General features: G+C 47.6%; 1 protein-coding gene across 2 annotated transcripts in view; it reads left to right on the forward strand.

Annotated features, from left to right (window-relative positions):
• DMXL1 (Dmx like 1) overlaps positions 1-16,657 on the forward strand; it is a 1,781,042-nt gene that overhangs the window by 1,669,379 nt on the left and 95,006 nt on the right. The gene's annotated exons all lie outside the window — the stretch shown is intronic.

A 16,657-nucleotide genomic window follows, 5' to 3' on the forward strand; every position in this document is an offset into this window, starting at 1 on the left:
GGCGCCGTCGATCATGGTGCCGCCGACGCCGGTTGTGAGAATTATATCTAGGAGGGAGGCTCAGAGGATACTGGATGAGCGAAGTTACCTTATGGAGGAGGTAGAAGAAGGGGAACTCATGGAGTCGGACGATGTTTTTGAAGAGTTGAAAGAGGCTAGTGGCCTGGACTTGTCACCCGAATGGGAGATTACTCCTCCTTCTGATGTCCCTTCGAAGGATGTGGCGCCATACCATGACGTTATAAGAAAAGCGGCTGAACTTTTAGATCTGCAGCTGCCGTCTGCTGAGTTCAAGCCAAACATTTTGACGGAAGTTCTGCACTTTCCTTCTGCTGTTTCTGAACCTCTGCTTCCTTTTAACGATGCCATCTTAGAGCCAGTGATGGAGGTGTGGCGTAAGCCCTTTTCTGCTCCGGCAGTTTCAAAAGCCGTCGCCAGGAGGTATCGGACAGCTCCTGGAGACCCGGAATTTTTAACATCTCACCCTTCTCCTGAGAGTCTGGTTGTTCAGGCTGCATGTTCGAGGAAATCATCGGGTTCATTTCCCCAGGTCCCGAGTGATAGGGAAGCAAAAAAGCTGGATCAATCGGCCAAGAAGGTCTTTTCTTCGGCCAGCATAGCTCTTAAATCAATGAATGCTACCTGTCTCTTGGGACGTTATGTACATGCTCTCATGGACTCAGCTAAACAACTAGCCCCGAAACTATCAGAAGAGGATAGGGTTGGTTTTAATGAGATCCTTTCGGATGCCCAGGCGGTGGCGCATCAGGTGATCCAGAGTGGATTGGACACTGCTGACTCGTGGCAAGAGTCATGTGATCATCTGTTGCCACTAGGAGAGGTGCGTGGCTGAAATCATCGGAATTTTACCCTGATGTCCAGTCAACGCTCTTGGACTTGCATTTTGATGGCTCTGGTCTTTTTGGCAAGAAAGCGATGCTGCGCTGGAAAGATTTAAGGAGAGTAAGGCCACGGCTAAATCTTTGGGCCTTCAAACTCAGCCAAGAGGCTCTTTCAAGAGGTACAGGGGCTTCAGAAGGTCTACTTTTGTTCATACGGACAGCCACAGCGGCAACAGCAGCAGCAGCAGCAGAGCACTATGTATAAGGGGTACCGAGGCAGAATCAGGGGTCGCACTCGTGGCCGGCAGCTCTCCTCCTCCTCCTCTTCCTCAGCCCCTCCCACCACCCGAAAGCACCCCTAGATCCACCATTCTGGATCATGTTGGTCCTGTGGGGGGCCGGCTTACCCATTTTCTACAAGATTGGGAATCGGTTACTACGGACCTTTGGGTTCTAGATCTTGTAGAAAATGGGTATGCAATTCCCTTTCGGGAATTCCCTCCAAATTCCCCTCCTTGTCAAGGGGTTTGCTCAGAGAACCACCGTCTTCTCCTACAGGATGAAGTCCAGAAGTTAATAGAGAAAGGTGCAATAGAGGTGGTTACAGAGCAGGAGTGGGGTCAGGGATGCTACTCGCGGTATCTTCTGATTCCGAAAAAGGACGGCAGATTGCGTCCGATATTGGACCTCAGGATCTCGAATCTTTATCTGAAGCAAGAGAAGTTCAAGATGCTCACCTTTGCGCAGGCTCTTCAAGCGCTGAATCAGGAGGACTGGATGGTGTCGATCGACTTGCAGGATGCGTATTTTCACATTCCCATCCTGAAGTCGCACAGGAAGTATCTCCGATTTACGGTAGGGTCGCAGCATTATCAGTTTGCGGTCCTTCCGTTTGGTCTTACTACTGCACCTCGAGTCTTCACGAAGGTGATGGCAGTGGTGGCAGCCCATCTCAGAAGGTCTGGGATTTCAGTTTTCCCCTATCTGGACGACTGGCTGATCAAAGCGGAGTCGCTTCATCATCTGCAGGATACAACTCAGCTTTTGTACAAATTGGGTTTCTCGATAAACGTGCCCAAATCTCACCTGGTGCCCTCTCAGCGCAACCTGTTCATAGGTGCGGTACTGGACACTACTGTGTGTCGGGCATTCCCACCTCCACAGAGAATTCTCGACATACAGGAATTGATTCCTTTATTTTACAATGGAGCGGTCGTTCCAGTCCTGAAGGTCCTTCGCCTGCTCGGTCTGTTTGCTTCCTGCATTCTGTTGGTCAACCATGCACGCTGGCACATGAGGGCGCTCCAGTGGTGCCTCCGCAGGCAGTGGTATCAGCACAGAGGAGATCTCAGGGAGTCGGTGAGGGTCTCCAGAGAAGCTGCGGCGGATCTATCTTGGTGGAGCGTGGAGGGCAATCTGTCTCAAGGAAAGCCGTTCCATCTACCTCCATCGGCGGCCACGGTAATAACGGATGCATCCACTTTAGGGTGGGGTGCTCATCTGGGGGATCTGGAGATTAAGGGTCTTTGGTCTCCAGGGGAAAGGTTGCTTCACATCAACCTTCTAGAATTGCGGGCGATACATTTGGCGCTCAAGGCCTTTCTCCCTTCCCTTCACGGTCAGTCGGTTCAAGTCCTGATGGACAATACTACCGCGATGTGGTATGTCAACAAGCAGGGAGGAGTGGGCTCGCATTGTCTCTGCAGAGAGGCTCTGCGTCTCTGGTCCTGGGCTCAGGATCATCAGATTTGTCTGATGGTAAATCATCTGGCCGGGGTTCTGAACGTACGTGCATACAGTCTCAGTCGGAAGTTCTCCGCCAACCACGACTGGAGGCTTCATCCGGAGGTGGTTCGTCACGTCTTTCGGATGTGGGGAACTCCTCGGGTGGACCTGTTTGCCACTCACGAGAACGCTCACTGCCCGTCATTCTGCAGTCTCCAGTATCCGTTGCAGGGAGCTTTGGGGGACGCGTTTCAGTTGAGATGGGACTCACATCTCCTTTACGCGTTTCCTCCCATACCCTTGATTCCTCGGGTTCTGAGGAAGATTCGCCAAGACCGGGCCCAAGTCATATTGATTGCCCCGGATTGGCCAAGAAGGGTGTGGTATACAGATCTTCTCCACCTCTCCTCGTGCCCTCCGCTCCGTCTCCCTCTGAGGGCAGACCTCCTCTCGCAGGTTCTATACCCACACCTCCAGAGCTTACACCTTCATGCCTGGAGATTGAACGGGGCAACCTGAATTCTTTCTCTCTTCCGCCAGATGTGGTAGATGTAATTTTGTCTGCCAGACGTCATTCCACTAAATCTATCTATTCCTATAGGTGGTCTAAATTTTTTCTCTGGTGTGGAGAGAAGTCAATTGATCTTTTGAGGGCTCGTTTAGCTGACATTCTGCAGTTTGCCCTTTCTCTTGCTCAGCAAGGCTTTGCTGTGGCCACTGTAAAGGGATACTTATCGGCTTTGTCAGCTTTTCTTTGTTTGCCGGATCAGCCGTCTTTGTTCAAATCACCAATTGTTTTACGATTTCTAAAGGGCCTTACAAACAAGTTTCCTCCTACTCCTTTTATTGTGCCTCAATGGTACTTAAATCTTGTCTTAACTTACCTGATGGGTTCTCCCTTCGAGCCCTTACACAAGTGTCCCTTGAGACTGTTGTCTTTCAAGACGTTTTTTCTCATTGCGTTCACCTCGGCAAGGAGGGTAAGTGAGCTTCAAGCTCTAAGTTCAAAACCCCCGTTCTTGACCACTCATGCTGAAAGAATGGTACTCAGGACCAGGGCTGCTTTTCTGCCTAAGGTGGTTACTCCCTTCCGTCTGGGGCAGTCCATTACCCTCCCTACCTTCTATCCTCCCCCGCACCCTTCCAAGGAGGAGGAGCGGCTTCACCGTCTGGACCCTAAGAGGGCGGTGAGCTTCTACCTTGACAGGATAAAAGACGTACGAGTTGATGACCAGCTCTTCGTTGGCTTTGTTGGCTGCAGGAAAGGCAGAGCGGTGCACAAGCGCACCCTTTCCAGATGGATTGTCTTGTGCATCAAGATATGCTACTCTTTGGCTGGTAAGGAACCTCCAGAGGGTTTAAGGGCTCATTCCACTAGAGCTAAGTCTTCGACTTCTGCTTTGTCTAGAGGTGTTCCTGTGGAGGACATTTGTAGGGCGGCAACTTGTGCCTCCCTTTACACTTTCACAAAGCATTACTGCTTAGATACCGAGGTGAGGAGGGACGGACACTTTGCTCGTTCCGTCCTTCAGGACTTTTTGGTATAGAAGGGTGGACATCCTCCTCCGGGAGTGGGAACTGCTGTGGGAATCTATTCACAAGGTGAGGAATCCACTGGCAGATGTATCCATCAGAAGAACAAGTTACTTACCTTTGGTAACGCTTTTTCTGGTGTATACAGTATCTGCCTGTGGATTCCTCACTGACCCACCTGCCTCCCCATTGTCCACCCTTGTATACCTACAATTCTAATAATGGTATTTCAAAATGTATTTGTTGCTGTCAAAGGCATTGTGTTATTTCTTTTGCCTTTCTATTTATTTTCCACACTGGGTGTGTTGATTAGTATATTATGTACTGTGTATACTGTGTATATATTGTTGTCAGTCCGTCCGTGTGCCTCGAAGGCACGGAAAAAAGGGCGGAACTGACGTCATCACGCCGACGAGGTCTTCTTATGGAGCCGGTGACGTCAGCGGAGTCGCGAGCGGAGCCGTGTCTCTGTGACGTCGTCTTCGACCTCATCGGTGTGGACTGCTACAAAAGTTTCCGAATGTTGCTGGCGCAGGGGATATTCACAAGGTGAGGAATCCACAGGCAGATACTGTATCCACCAGAAAAAGCGTTACCGAAGGTAAGTAACTTGTTCTTTAGAACGAAAAACCTTTGTGACCCACCTAGCTTTAGTGGACATGAGTCTGGCCATTTGTTTATATAATTTTTTTTCATATCTAGATAAAACAACATCATAAGATACAGTTGCTCTTCTTTTGACATATATCGCATACATAGTGCCATCCAGTTCCTCTTACCCAGGCCCCTTAGCACTCGCTTTGTTTCATTGTTTGGGTTTAATCCGGTAACTCTAGCTAACTTGATCATGGTAATCATGGTATGTCTAGCATTTCCTTCATATGGGCTCAAATGTACGTGGGCAACCCATGCAATTTATATAATTTCCTCCATTTTGCCATACCAGTCTATGCTCTTGGTTCAAGCCACCAAGGACGGAGCCCATTGCGGATCCCAGACCCACCAATGTCCTATTCACCCCTAGGCCTTCCCATGCTTGCCTTTTTTTAATGTAACTAAAGAAGCCTGTGGTCGGGGGCGTGGCCAACATCCAGGCATGGCGGGCGTGTAGCTTGCGAGCTCTAGCATCCAGGCCCTGTAATCCGGCCCTAATTGCACTTGCACCAGTACCATCGACTGCTATACTTGAGATGGCGACATTGAGGGACAAATGGAGAGACTGTTGCACACAACTGAGACTCCTGAGACAACCAAGTTGGCGGCAGCACTTTACTACCAAAATGGGGGGAGGTGGATGACCACAGAAGTCAGTGCCCGTCTGTATCCCAGAAACAGTGCTCAGGACAACGGACCTCCACTGCTGGCTGCCTCTGGCTGCAGGACGAGCAGGGCCAGGCGGCCTTGATGCTGGTGAGTCTGATGTCAATGATTCCAAGGTGAGGAGAAAGAAGATAGTGTACGAGATTCCCTGATGGGAGGCCAGGGAAAGCATGCGTGCTGTGGGCTCCTGACCCCCTGGGGAACCGAGCCTGACTGGCGGCATTCTGTAAGTGGAGACACCTGGTGGAGCAACTGAACAGATCGTGCAGCCAGGGCATTACGGCTGCAGCACCCAGCGCACAGTCCAGCCGTGACAGCAGGTAGACATGAAGCTGGGCCCTGGTAATTTCCAAAGAGGTGAAGAGGAGCCCACATGAGCGGCATGCAAGTGGAAGAGTATGCCCATGCTGTGCCCTGGGGGCAGTGATAGACCTGCGGCGCAGCATGAAAGACTCTTAATACTTTTTTTTTTAAACTTTTTTTTTCAAAAAAGGTACAGCACAGGCATAGAAGTCAACAATTATTGGATAGACAATGCATTTCAATCCCCTTTAGATGCAAGCGTACAGTAAGGACCAGGAGTGGCAAGAATGAGAACCGTGTAAGGAAACGGACTTTATAGCCTACAGATGTTATGCATGATGTATATTCACTGCATGTAGGGTCCCCCTGTGTGGTCACTACGGGCGTATGTGTAGAGCAGCATTATTAGAGTTATGTGCTGGCAGTATCGTCAAGCGTAAGAAGGTATGTTTGCGGTAGAACCCCTGGATGTGGATAGCAAGCGGAAGAGGCAGCCAAAATAGTGCACTGGAGATCCCTCTGGGTTTGTCGCTGCCGCAGATGTCCTCCCCCTGGCTCGGCATTGAGACCTCCACACGATAGCTGTACAACTGGGCCAACTGTGTGGGGAGCGTGTTGGGGGACCCTGAGGGGGACACAACTTGAGTGATTGGCAGGCACAGGGAAAGGGAACATGGTGCCCCAGTCTGGTGATAACTGAGCCTAGTGCTTTAACCTGAGGGTGCTGGTCTGATACAGAAGTCCTAGCACCCACTACAGTGGCACTCTGAAAAGGCTGGGCCCACAGCCCTCTGATTGAGGCCCAAAATGGGACTGGACTAGTGAAATCTGGGGGAAATCTCCTGAGGGTCCCTCTGATTGTGACACTGTTCCCACGGATGGGGGTTCATTGGGGCAGGCCCACAGCGCTGCAGTACAATCACAAATCCATGAGATCATAAACACTTACTGGTGGTTGCTAAAGATTTTCATGGGGCGCACCAGGACCAAAACAGACAGGTTAATCTTGTTGGTTCGCTTCTAGTCACTTCCGTTGAACAGCTCCCCAGCTAGGACTGTTGATACTGACATTGCCTCTTCTGGATAAACTGGCATTAATACTACGGGAAATCAGAGATTCGGGTCAGGTGATGGAGCATGGAAAAGGGGTCATCACTACGGATGTGAGTCTGTTATAAAATGGCCATTTCAAATTATCCGACAGAGTCAAAGCAAATGAACTGACACTCTCAACATTGGCCCCAGACCATGAACAACTCACTACACAAGTGCCGTAGTTGCTGCGTCAAGTGGATCTATTGTAAGACTGAGAAGAGCGTGCCGCAATAACGATTGCTTCATTGGACTTCCAGAGGGCAAATAAGGAATTAGAGCCACCCGGTTTATAGAGGAATGGCTCTGGATGACAGTGGCTCCCACAGGGCTCTTGGACATGTTTGTGGTCGAGAGGGCACACAGGGTCCCCACCAAGAAACCAATCCAACAAACCAATCCCTGGTGCTCCTCCAGGGCCAATTGTGGCCAAGATCCTTATTCATTGTGATGCACTGTCTCATGCGGCCCGAGACTGAACACGTATCCTTGCTGACATTGTGATGGTTTCTTTCTTCCTGGATTATATTGTTGCTGTGCAGAGGAGGCGAGCTTCCTTTCAGTAGACCAAGAGGCGGTTTCGTGATGAGGGCCTCATATATGCCTTCCTTTTTCCAGCCAGACTCCAGGCACTGCAAAATCAACAAGCACATTTCTTTAAGACCCCAGAACAGGTCTTTCACTGGCTGGACCAACACTTCCCAGATTCCTGGAGTCTGGAACATAGAGCAACGGCACCACTGAGGGTAAGATGCAGGATGAAGAAGAGGCAGAGGAACCTTGCATCTCAGAAGGACAGTTGGGGCCGGGGTACCCCCTACCCACCACAGGTGCTGGAGGGACAACTGGCAGCCATTCGCTATGCCACCACACTGCACTCTCCGCACCGATTATCAGCTCATCCCATAATGGTGTCTTCTGACTCAGATACTGCAGGAAGTGTGGCGTTGTTCCCTACAGTTACTCCGCAAACTGCAGATGATTTATAGGGAAAGACCTCTCCACGATTGTCAGGCTGAACTCAATGCATGATATGGTACCCCCACATAGAAGTTATGCACCCTCATGGTTAACTCGTTTCCTAGATTCTTATATGAATCAAAGTTCCTACGGACTGGGATCAGCGGCTGCCTACTATTACAACATCCCCCGATATACAATAATGGGTACATCACGATGGCAGTGAAATACTAACTATCCCTACTGGGCACTGGTTCAGGGCACAGGGGTCCGGATTGTCCTTGACCGCTCTCCGGACTGAACTGAAAAAATACAACACACCTAGCTGGGTTGGTTGGTTTCACCCCTATAGCAGATGCACCTGATTGTATAAGTTTGAAATGATAACGTTTCTTTTACAGGTTTGCTCGAATGACCCACAATCACTGGTATTTGGGGAGCATTTAAAAAAATGTTTATATGTGTCACCACTAACCCTGGGGGAGGGGGGCTGTTTATAGGCGCGCCACACCCAGATGTGTATCCAATATTACAGGAAAATTGATGGTATCAGGGACTAAGCAATACAAACTAGTAACTTGTAATGTGTGGGGTGTGGTAACCATACAAAAAAGGCATAGGATCTCGGCCCAACTGCACCGGCACCAGGCCCATTTTCCCTTCCTCCAAGAAATGCATCTGGTTGCTGCAGAGGCCTAAAAATTACATAAGCGTTGGTGGGGCCAACTATTCCACACCTCCTACTCGCCCTTTGCATGTGGAGCGGCGGAATGACTGTGTCAATGTGACGTTTGTGCTACAGGACTCTAGGGTGGATACACATGGTCGATTTGTGCTGGTGAGAGGCACCCTGGGTGAGGACAATATAGTCCTCGGCTGCATATATGCCTCAGTACAGAGCACAAAGCTTTTTATACACACTTGTTGACTGTGCTAACTGACTGGGCTTTATACCCCTAGATGCTCGGGGGAGATTTGTAATGCTGTACACACCGGGACGCTTGATATATCGCACCCCCCGCTACCTGGGACAGCACTGGCTCATCAGGCCAGAATGTTGAAGCAGTGGTTAGATGGGATGGGGACTTACAGATGTGTGGCGAGGTCAGAATGAAGGAATGAGGGAATACTCTTTTTACTCATATCCACATTCGCTGTACACACGACTAGCTCACTTCCTATGCCCAACACAACTCTAATTGAACATTATGCATGCCTCTTACCTAGGCAAATCCATCTCAGATCATAAACCCCTGGAGATTTTGTTATCATGGGGCAGGGTTCTAGCCCCATACCCCACGTGGCAGCTACAGCCAGGCCTACTGGAAGACGTTGTCTTTCGTGACACCCTGGTGACCGCCATAAAGTATTTCACGATTACGACTGGCACTGCTCCCTCTCCCATCATAGAATGGGAATCATTCAAGGTAGTAATTTGTGGCTCTGCCATTAATTCAGTGGTAGGAGCTAGGAGGGTGGTCCTTCGGGATCTCCAAAAGGTAGGAGACTCACTGGGGCCCCTTGAGAAGGCAGCGTCAGAAAATACTGATTCTGGTCCTCGGTTACAAGAGGCTAGGGTATAGTATGCGGAGCTACTTGAACGCCTCAGGGTGATGGTCTATCGCCAATACACACAGAGGCGGACAGATCGGGTACTGTTTTGGTGCGTATGATACATCCAGACCTCTGCCCCACTCCAATTCGAGCAGTGGATACCCCAAAACGGGGAACAGTGGTCACACAACTCAAGATTAACTTAGCCTTTCAAGACTATTACATGGAATTGCACTCTTCACACCCCACTTATAGCCTTATAGAGTTACAGGAGTTCCTACGGAGGGCGTACTTCCCCAGAGTGCAGGCAACAGATAGGTAGGACCTATTTGCGCCAATCATGGCAAACAAAATCAGAGGGGCCCTGAAGGAACTAGTGTGTAATAACACCAACAGACTCCAGGTGGAATTCTACTCTACCTACTCCACTCAGCTGATCTCAAATATAGAAAGTTTGTGTAACACATCCTTAGACGCAGGACTACTTCCCTCCTCCACTAGTGAAGCACTAGTCACATCCTTACTGAAACCCAAAAAGCCTTCATGAGAGTTGAACTCTTATCGCCTGCTTTCGATACTTAGTAAGATTCTTGCCTGCACACTGCTTTCAATGCTTCCCCAATCGATACATTGATCAGTGTGGATTTGTACTTCGCGGAAACACCTTGTTAAATATACGGCATTTGTTTCAGATCATGGATGCTAGTCGAGATTTCTACACCCACCTCAGTTGTCTTTCATTAGACATCCCACAGGCGTTTGACTCCTTAAATTTGGATTATATGCTCGCCACACTGATCCGATTTGGGATACCTCAGGCCTACATCTGATGGGTTAAGTTACTGTACATGGCCCCTCCAGCCAGAACTAGAATAGGGCGTCACATCTCCCAATCTTATCTAATGTTGCGAGGCACTAGACATGATTGCCCCCTTTCCCCGCTCCTCTTCATCCTTACGGTTGAACCCATAGCACAAAGAATGAGACCGGAAGCAGGTCATAGGGGTTTTCCAGTGGGTAACACAGTCCACACCATTTTGCTGTTTGCTGATGACTTGATCCTCTAGTTCAAGGATATGGAGAAGTGGGCCAATTGATGTCCACCTTTGAGACCCTTTCTGGCCTCCACATTAATACAAACAAATCATGTGTGTTCTCCTTCGCTAGCATGTATGCAAAACCTTCCCTGCACTTTGGGGAACATGTAATCCTGGTGGCCCCTACTGCGTTCAGATACTTTGGAATTCAAATATATAGAGAGAGCGCTGATATCTAAGAAGACAATCTCTCACGCACAATTGCAGCGCTCAAAGCACTGGTAGCCTTTTGGACATCTTTACCTTTTCAGTGGTAGGACGATTGGCGCTGGCCAAAATGGTGATGCTACTGCGCCATTTATGCCATTTTCTCAACCTACCATTTGTAATCCCTAGTGGGCTTTTCCGACCACTCAGCACTCTACTAACTGATTTGATATGGGGACAGGGACGTTGTAAAGTTAGCTAAGCTAAACTACAACTTCCGACGGATAGAGGAAGACTAGGGGCTACCGACTTTGAGCCGTACTGTATCACCAGACAATTGCAGTTGTTGTCATATTGGCTGGCTGGCCATAATCTGCTGGAAATGGATCTTACTGAGGCCCAATTGGCATGTGGCCAACTGCACCGTCTGCTGTGCCCTGGGACCCCATCACTGCCCACACACAAGTTACTGTTAAGCATTGCAATGTTGTACTTGAAAATGGCAATGACGTATTCCTCTGTTCAGGCACCTTACGCACCCATCATATCCCTGCGAGGCCTCCCCACTGCCTCTGGCACCCTAATGTGTAGGAGACTCATTCCCTGGGAATGTGAAGGGGTCACCACGGTAGGTGACCTTTTGCCGAAGGCTCCCTCATGACACACGAGGACTTCATACATACCCACACACTCCTAAACAACCTTTTCCTGATGCATGCCAGTCTCCTCCGGTATGTGCGCCATCACTGGGCAGCTGATGATCGTGAGCCACTGACTCATGAGTTATTGAGGGCGTTGCATACAATGGGACATGGCCGGCACTTGGTACGATGGCTATATAAAGGCCTCCCAGACCACTTGATGGCACCACTTAATACACTAAGGGAGAAGTGGGAAACAGACTTGGGCTGGGCAGTCTCTGACGAGAAATGGGCACGACTGTTGGAATACCCTAAGAAAGGGTCTTGTAGATCGAGATACAAATTTATTCAGTATGCCATTCTACATCGTGTGTGCCTAACACTGCATAAAACAACAGGATATACCCGGCTGCGTCCTCTATGTGCCCCTGGTGCCTGGTAGAGAGGTCAGACTTGCTCCACATACTGTGAGCTTGCCTACAACCATCAGAATTCTGGGTAGGGGTGACCAGAGTTCTGGGTGGAGTCATTGGCCTGGCCCGATGGGATAATGTTGAGTGTTGTGTATTGGGGTTACTCGTTGGCCCTAAGGGTTCTAAGTTGGAAATGTGATTCCCAAATCTGGCATTATTACTGGCAAACCACCTTCTCACTCAGCGGTGGAAGTCCCTCAGGACTCCAAGCCTGACAGACTGACAAGAAGAACTGAAGCAGTGGGGCCTATCCGAAAGTGTATATAAGGGACTCTGCAAATCACCAATCTCAATAGAGTGGGACATGTTATTGGAGAGCTTTGAGGGACACGATCTTGATCCCAGAGTGATTACGTGGTCCCAGTAAATAAGTGTTCATTGATCTGGACGGGTTATTGCCCTGGCGATCACAGGTCTATTGTCACCACTGTTTTCTGGGTTTATAAACAAGCATTTGCAATGCAATAGGTCTCGCATTGACACGGGTTTGAGCTATGGACATTTTAAATAACAATGCCTTTTATTTATGTTTTTAAAACGAAAACAAAAATAAAAGACATTATTATTTGCAAATGTCAATAGTTCAAACTCGCGTCAATGCGAGACCTATGGCATTGCAAATGCTTGTTAACTTCTAGTCTTCAGTCCCAGACGCTAACAAACCGGAAGTCAGGCGCCCTTGCCCGCGGACGTGGGCGGGGCCTGCTCCGGCAAAAAGAGAAACCGGTGTGCCATGCTAACGCGGGGCTCCCATGCTGAAGGGAGAGCACCGCGGTGGCGGCCGGAGTGGAGAGAAGTCCCAGGAGGGGGCCCGGGTGAAGACTGCGGCGGCCGAGGCTGACCACGGCAGCGCGGCGCTCCCTGGAGTGCAGGGAAGCCCCGCAAGAGAAGTACTGCAGCCGCGAGGAGGAGCCACCCCCCCCCCCCCCCCCCCGAAGAGCAGCCCGGTGAGTGAAGAAGGGCTGGGGGGCTCCGTGTGGGCTATTGTTGGTGCCTGATCGAGGCACAGTGTCCTTTTGGCAAAGTGTCCTTTTGGCATTCTGAGCGGCCCCGTCTTGCAGAGGGCTGCTCCAACGGGGCTGGCATGTGGTCGGATGGGGGACAGGAGATGTGCACATCGCGTGTGTGGACGTGCGTGTTCACGTGCGTGTACACAGGCTCAAATCCGCCAAAAGCCTTGCGCGTGCCCATCTCCTGTCCCACTTCCGAGGCAAGTCAGCAACAATAGATCTCTCTGGCGACAGCTCTTTCGTGCTGTGTTCGCCAGGCGAGACCTAATAAGCGGGACTCCACCCAGTCAGATACTCCTTCTCCATCCCACCCTTTCTTGCGTTTATTTCCATAGCGAAGGTTCTTTGGTGACATGGGATGTTCTGGTTTAGTTTGGAAGGATGCAGTTTTCTTGAGTAGTTGATTACTGTCCATGTTTTTTTTTATTGAATAAGCTGTAACAAAAAGGAAACCGTAAACTAAAGACTACAAAGTGACACTATGTTATAGAATACAGTATGTTATTTCGTGCTCACAAATGGACACCAATATCCTGTATTGTGGACTGTTTGTCCTATAAAAATACAATAAAGTTTGTGTTAAAAAAATTAATGAATCCTGTGGTAGCATGATGTCATGGCTCAGTTTTGATTGAAATGGCATCTAAATTTGTACAAACATACATTTTTACTGATAAAACTATATTGCACACAAATGAAAATGTATGGAAATCGGGTTTCAGTAAATGTTTATCATTTGTGCATCAACTAATAAAGTGTCTTGGTTTGTTATGATCCTCTTAAAATATTTTTTCAATCACACCTTCAGAATCACAAACATAAGGTGCTTCTTTTTTGCTTTCCTAACTGCTGAATTTTAATTTACAGGCATTTACATTGTGTTGTGCTAAGAAAAGAAAATCCTACAGCCTTTCCTTTCACACTCCCTGTACCCCAGGAAGATTCTCACATAATTCACTTTACTTTCTCTGATGTGAGAGGCGTTTGTAAACATCGGTCTCTATATTAAAAACAATAAGCAACAATTTGTCAGTAGACATAGCTTGACATTTGATCTCCGTCTTTGAAGCGCAGGAAATGTGACAAGATAAATACAGATTTTAATGTAATCGTTATATATTGCTTGGGTATTCACAACACATCAAAAATCTGCTTGTGGCTCACAATTTGCGAAATACTAATCTAGTCTAAGGTGAAGAATCTGCAGTAAAAAGTATCCCTCAGAAGAACAAGTTATTACCTTAGGCAACTCTCTCTCTAGTAAACACTCTAACCGCAGTTTCCTCCCACCCTCCTGTTGTGAGGTTGCATCTGGGCCTGCTCTGAGTGTCCTCTTTAGTTTCACAAATTCGCTTGATATCTTTTTCTAACAGTGACTTTTTACATGTTTTACACTTATACGATAATGTATTGAGAAGTTATTACACATGCAGTACATTTCCTATTAAGTAGTATTATCATGTTGCCCTTGCACTTATATTGTCCGGTTGGAGACAGCTCTAAGGCTCCAGACAAAACATTGCATCAGCTCTGCATCTTTGACCCAGTGCGATTGGAACAGTGCTTTCGTTATATAAGGAGCACTTCTACTGGAATTGTCTTGGAATGCGGTTCGCTGTCACGCAGCCCTGCTGACTCTGACCTCTATCCAGCAAAGGATGAGAGCCTGCTCTTCATCATACCGACTTCATGGCCCATCATACACAGGTATGGGGGGGTTAGGCTATCCCGATGGAGGTGACAGAGTGTACTCCTACTATGCTCTCGATAGTATAGGTAGAGATTTAGGCAGGATTATTAACATATAGTAATGTTATAATGGTTGTACTGCTTATCTTTTGCACCATTCTTGTAATGCTGGTTACAATGCTTCGTTTCATCTGCCTAAAAAATGCAGCTCACGCTTTCTACACAAGAATACGTTTGTTTCAATGAGTGTTTGAAAAGCCGTATTTGTATCTTTCTTGTGTTTAAATTGGGCATGCAAAAGTAACAACAAAAGGGTAGATCTGTTTCCACGATTTCCTTGGGAAATAAGAGTGGCCATGTTTGAGGTTTCTGATACCATCTGGTACCCTGGTAAGGTTAGGGGTTCAGATGGAGCACTGTGAGATAGGTAGGAATTAGGCCAACATTTTTTGATGATGTGTAATCTGAGTTCCCATATACTGAAGTTCATATTATCCAGATTCAGAGTCCTACTTAATTTGTTATAACCGTATAACACGTCCACCGTCACGTTTTGTGGAGGGGCCTCTTAATTACATCTAAAAGGTCCCAAGTTAGTCAGAACATTGGTAACAACAGTTGTTCGTGCTTTGCGTCTCAGGGTGCGGAAAGGGAAAAAAGAAGAAACTGACATCCACGTAAAGAGGAGGCACTTATATGCAGATCCCATGTGCCACAGGGTGGTGTGGAGTCAGCACAGAGCCACATGGTGCTACGTAGTGGCACGTGGGAGCAATGCTGTGTGAAGTTTTCTGGATCCAATCTGGCGCCTGGGGAGCATTCTTAGCGAGGATTCTGCGGTTTGATAGAAACAGCTTACCCACAGTAAGTTGTACTTATAGGGTTCTCCTAGAGTAACCTTTTGCTTCCTGTAACAGCTGACCACAGCCCTTGCATCCTGTAAGCTACAATTTTCTTTCCTTTGGGGGCTCCTCCTAGGTTATCTTTTGCTCCTGGGGTGATCACCCCTTGTCGCTTAAAAGTAGAGAAATCAGAAATAATGTCCTCTGAATCTTTACTCCTTTTCCATGAGTAAATAAGTTTAAAACTTCTTGTTGCCCTCCTTGTATCTCTCTGCTCCAGTGGTACATAGCTCTCCTGGGAGTTGTCTTTCTTCACTGTTCTTAGGTAGTCTCCTCTAGTTGATAAGCCCATGGTTCTAATTCTTGGCAATCTTCATTGAACTTTGAAACAATCTATATTCTTGCATGTGTGTAGAATCTTGTTGCACTTTTGAAAATATGTTTATTCCTTTTAATGTAAAAGAATATCACAGTAAAATAAAAGTGCTCGTCCGCTAAATATGCTTAATTTCATGCATTTTACATTAAAAAGGAGCCAAGGAAAAGCTAAAAGGCACCCTAGTATAAAAGTGAAAGTGACAAGTACTTTCTTTAACAAACATTTTTTGAAGGAGAAGCAAGTAGGAAAATATTAATGTAGCCTGATAGACAGCTGCCTCATAAGTCTTATAGAAAATGACATAGTTATTTTAAGGGAGTTATCTGCACTGGCAACCTATTATGTCCTGAAGTGCCAGTTACATCCGTTCTTTTTGTGTTCCTATGAATCCTTGATATGAATCACAAATGGGTATCCTACAACATATGATCGAGATAAATAGAAATGGATATCAAAGACCGGTAACCCCAGGGCAACCTTGTTTTCTCGCACACTCTATTAGTGTCATGCTTCCTCATCGGCTCTCATCCTGGTCCCTAAAAACCATCCATTTGTCAGGGAGCACTTATGATCCTCTCTAACCAGGGTCTTATCTAGCATACAAAATACCCATGGGACACCCAGGTATCCCTTTATTAGCAGTTGTTCCCTGGGTATGAATAAAAACAGGGTGTGTTACATATATTTGTTAGGGAGATTGTATCCTTTGTTCTGAAACCTCTCTCCCCTTCCTGGCCATTAAAATGATTTTCTATGATTGGACATTGGTATCTTCAGTATTTTTGATAGCCTAGCTGTGCTTATGTATGAATTTCTTTGATTTAAATTCAGCTTCATTTTAGACAAGAGTGATGACCAACATGTTGTGACTGTGTTTGTCTGATATTTCGGGGTCCATGGATGTGTCCATCCTAGGTAAAAAGGCTTTTAAGGGCCCACATCATCAATGTATAGTTTCTCTAACATTCCAACAATGAATATCTTTAGCCCCCCTTCTTCCAGATGACCCATTTACCTTACCCTCTTTCTGGTGATCTGGAGCTTGGTGAC

The sequence above is a fragment of the Triturus cristatus genome, chromosome 2_1 (genome assembly GCF_964204655.1).
Source record: "Triturus cristatus chromosome 2_1, aTriCri1.1, whole genome shotgun sequence".
Lineage (NCBI taxonomy): Eukaryota > Metazoa > Chordata > Amphibia > Caudata > Salamandridae > Triturus > Triturus cristatus.